This window comes from Mus caroli, chromosome 6 (assembly GCF_900094665.2).
Source record: "Mus caroli chromosome 6, CAROLI_EIJ_v1.1, whole genome shotgun sequence".
NCBI lineage: Eukaryota > Metazoa > Chordata > Mammalia > Rodentia > Muridae > Mus > Mus caroli.
The window spans coordinates 21,457,315-21,462,138 of record NC_034575.1 but is presented as its reverse complement, the minus strand read 5'-3'; positions in this window follow the sequence as shown (position 1 = coordinate 21,462,138).

Below are 4,824 nucleotides of genomic sequence, written 5' to 3'. Positions count from 1 at the left end.
TTTGTTTGTTTGTTTCTGTTATTATCTTTTGAAGGGCTGGATTCGTGGAAAGATAATGTGTGAATTTGGTTTTGTCGTGGAATTCTTTGGTTTCTCCATCTATGGTAATTGAGAGTTTGGCTGGGTATAGTACCCTGGGCTGCCATTTGTGTTCTCTTAGTGTCTGTATAACTAACATCTGTCCGGGTTCTTCTGGCTTTCATAGTCTCTGGTGAAAAATCTGATCTAATTCTGATAGGCCTGCCTTTATATGTTACTTGACCTTTCTCCCTTACTTCTTTTTATATTCTCTCTTTATTTAGTGCATTTGTTGTTCTGATTATTATGTGTTGGGAGGAATTTCTTTTGTGGTCCAGTCTATTTGGAGTTCTGTAGGCTTCCTGTATGTTCATGGGCATCTCTCTCTTTAGGTTTGGGAAGTTTTCTTCTATAATTTTGTTGAAGATATTTGCTGGCCCTTTAAGTTGAAAAATCTTCATTCTCATCTACTCCTATTATCCGTAGGTTTGGTCTTCTCATTGTGTCCTGGATTTCCTGGATGTTTTGAGTTAGGATTTTTTTGCATTTTGCATTTTCTTGATTATTTTGCCGATGTTCTCTATGGAATCTTCTGCACCTGAGAACTCTCTTCCATCTTTTGTATTCTGTTGCTGATGCTCGCATCTATGGTACCAGATTTCTTTCCTAGGGTTTCTATCTCCAGCGTTACCTCACTTTGGGTTTTCTATATTGTGTTTACTTCTCTTTTTAGGTCTTGGATGGTTTTATTCAATTTCATCACCTGTTTGGTCCTGTTTTCCTGTAATTCTTTAAGGGATTTTTGTGCTTCCTCTTATGATCTTCTACTTGTTTAGCAGTGTTCTCCTGTATTTCTTTGACTGAGTTATTAAAGTCCTACTTGATGTACTCTACCATCATCATGAGATATGCTTTTAAATCCGGGTCTAGCTTTTCGGGTGTGTTGGGGTGCCCAGGACTAGGTGGGGTGGGAGTGCTGCGTTCTGNTGANGGTGAGTGGTCTTGATTTCTGTTAGTAGGATTCTTACGTTTGCCTTTTGCCATCTGGTAATCTCTGGAGCTAGTTGTTACAGTTGTCTCTGGTTAGAGCTTGATCCTCTGGTGATTATGTTAGCCTCTATCAGTAGACCTGGGAGACTAGCTATCTCCTTAGTTTCAGTGGTCAGAGTACTCTCTGCAGGCAAGCTCTCCTCTTGCAGGGAAGGTGTCCAGATATCTGTTGTTTGAACCTGCCTCCTGGCAGAAGTTGTGTTCCAATCACCAGAGGTCTTAAGATCCCATGGATGGTCCTGTGGGGGACCTTGCGGGTGTCTGGAGACTCCGTGCACATGGAACCCCTGTGCTCGAAAGCATCTTCAATAAATGGTACTGTTCTAACTGGCTTTTTGTATGTAGAAGAATAAAAATAGTTCCATATTTGTCACCTTGTACAAAACTCAAGTTCAAGTGGATTCAGGGCTTCAACATAAAACCAGATACACTGAATCTAATAGAAGAGAAAGTAGGAAAGAGGCTTGAACTCATTGGCACAGGGGGAAATTTCCTAAACAGAACTCCAATGGCTCATTCTCCAAAATCAATAACTGATAAATGGGACCTCATGAAACTGGAAAGCTTCTATAAAGCAAAGGACATAGTCAAAAAGACAATGCTTAACTGAATAATACATATTCCACAGAAATGTGACATGGAATACTACACTAAAAAGAAGTGTCTAATATATTCTACAGAAGCATCAAGCTGCCTTTTGAGTGATGGTTTGGGATGAGCTCCTCCCATGGCATGATTTTGACCTTAAACTGCACAGATAACTATTTTTTTAACATTTTTATTAGATATTTTCTTTATTTACATTTCAAATGCTATCCTGAAAGTCCCGTATACCCTCCCTCCTGCTCTGCTCCCCAAACCACCCACTCCTGCTTCCTGGCCCAGGCATTTCCCTGTACTGGGGCATATAAAGTTTGCAAGTCCAATGGGCCTCTCTTTCCAGTGATGGCCGACTAGGCCATCTTTTGATACATATGCAGCTAGAGTCAAGAGCTCTGAGGTACTGGTTAGTTTATAATGTTGTTCCGCCTATAGGGTTGCAGACTCCTTTGATCCTTGGGTGCTTTTTCTAGCTCCTCCATTGGGGGCCCTGTGATCCATCCAATAGAAGATTATGAGCATCCACTTCTGTATTTTCCAGGCACTGGCATAGCCTCACAAGAGACAGCTATATCAAGGTCCTGTCAGCAAAACCTGGGCTGTACCTGTATTTTAATTTCTGAATCAGAGCTGAATCACAACACTAGAATGTTTATATTGCCAATTTTATGTTTTTGTTTGTAACTCACTAAATGAGCATGGCTAATTACCCAGAAATTCAATATTTAATTTATAAATATATTATCTTACATAATTCAAGTAAGAATTTTGTGCAAATGGTTAAATTAAGATAATTAAGGATTTTGAGAAAGGAAGATTATCTTAGATTATCTATGGCAGGTAATAAGAAGAATATATTTTAAAATTTATTCATGCATATTCCTTTCTTGTGTGCATGGTGCTTCTTGAGGCCAGGCCAGAAAGTGAGATTCTCTAAAGCTGGGGTTACTGATGATTGTTAACTGCCTGATGTGATATCCATATATGGGTCTTTTGCTGAGGAGTCAGTGACCTTAACCACTAAGGCATCTCTCCAGCCCCAACTAGCATACTTTTAGAAGAAATGTAGAAGAATCAAAATGACCAAGAAAATATGTATGGGTACAATCAAAACTTTGGAAAAATGTGATGTCTTGATACAGGCTATAAGAAAGAAGAGGGACAAAGGGATTTTTGTGTTCTCAAACATGGGAAATATAGAACACAGTTTATGCTCTAGAGGTTCCACAATTTACACAGTTAAAGACAAATTTTGGATATTGTACCTTAATAAAATTAGCATAACTTTGTGTCTTTTATGTTACAGGTTTGGGGCAATATGTCAGAGCATGCTAACTAACTACAGTTGACAGTTAATGTTATGTGTCAAAATGCCAAATTAAATGAGTATACTCAGATATCTGGAAAATATTGTCTTCATATTTAAGTGAACTTAAGACAGAGTATTTCTGGAATACAGAAGAATTTGAATTAGCAAATCTGTGTAAAGAAGATGCACCTTCACCAATGTGTCTGAGCATCATTCCTTAAAAGGGTAAGAATAGATGATAGAGCAAAAGGAAACCCGTCCATTTTGAAGTTGGGACATCCATCTTATTTTACTTTTGACACCAGATATCTATTCCAGTATTTTAGCTACTGATCTTAAGGTATGGGTCAAAATGACACTAGTGATATTTTTGGTTTCAGTTTTCAGAAACCGCAACAATGAAATTATTAGATTTAATAATAAGGTGATGTAATTCTCTCTCTCTCTCTCTCTGTGTGTGTGTGTGCATGTGTATGAGAGAGATCACATGTAAACACTTTCTTCCTGTTCCCTCTTTTTATGTGGATGTGTGTTAATTGTATGAGTGTGTGGTGTGTTCCTAAAAATATTTGGAATATTTTGTCTTATGTAAGCATCATGAATTTTTCTATGCAAACATAGGTAGAATAAGTCAATAATTTTATTTTGTCTTTTATGGCAATCCAAATACAGTAACTGTAGATGATTGAAGCTACTACAAATATATAGGGCTGTCCTATATTAGAGTAAACTATTTTATATGTCTAAAAAGAACACTCTAAAATAATGGAAAACATATAGAAGAGTAGCTATGAGGAATGCTTAGTGGGTACAAGTGCTTGCTCTGCAAATGTTAGCACTGAGTTCATCTCCTCACCATGATGCTTGACTATGTTTGTGTATCTAGCACTGGAAGTCAGAGAAGAGGAGATCTTGAAAATATACTGAAACCAAAACCAATAATGTGCAAAGAGATAGCACACTATACCTGATGTCCTTCTCCAGCCTCTACACATTTCTTTATTCTATTTTCTGACTAAGATGTTCTATGTAAAAGCAACCACCATTCAGTTACTGATTAATACATTGCAGAATTATTAAATGCATAATAAAATTAGATACCTAAAGAGAGAATATATTTGCAATTTAAACAGTAGTGTACATATGAAAATTTGTTGACTCTATTTTTTTTATTTTTCCATTTTATGTATTTATTTATTATTAGATATTTTCTTTATTTACATTTCAAATGTTATCTCATTTCCTAGTTTCCCTTCCGAAAGCACCTTATCTCCTTCCACCTTCCCCTGCTCACCAACTAACCGATTCCCACTTCCTGGCTTTTGCATTCCACTATACTGTGGCATAGATCCTTCACAGGAACAAGGGTCTCTCCTCCCATTGATGACTGATTGGGCCATCTTCTGCTACATATGTAGCTAGAGCATGAGTCCCAGAATGTGTTTGCTTTGGTTGGTNGTTTAGTCCCAGGGAGCTCTGGGGGCATTGCTTAGTTCATATTATTGTTCCTCCTATGGGGCTAAAAACTCCATCAGTCCTTAGGAACGTTCACTAGCTCCTTCATTGGGGACCCTGTGCTCCATCCGAAGCACTATCAGTGAGTACATATGATATGTGTTCTTTTGAGACTGGATTACCTCACTCAGGATTATATCTCCAGATATATCCACTTATCTAAGAATTTCATAAATTCATTGTGGCTGCGAGCATCCACTTCTGTGTTTGTCAGGCACTGGTAGGGCCTCTGAGGAGACAGCTGTATCAGGCTCCTATCAGCAAGCTCTAATTTGCATCCACAAGAGTGTCTGGTTTTGGTGATTGTCTATGGGATGGATCCCCTGGTAGTG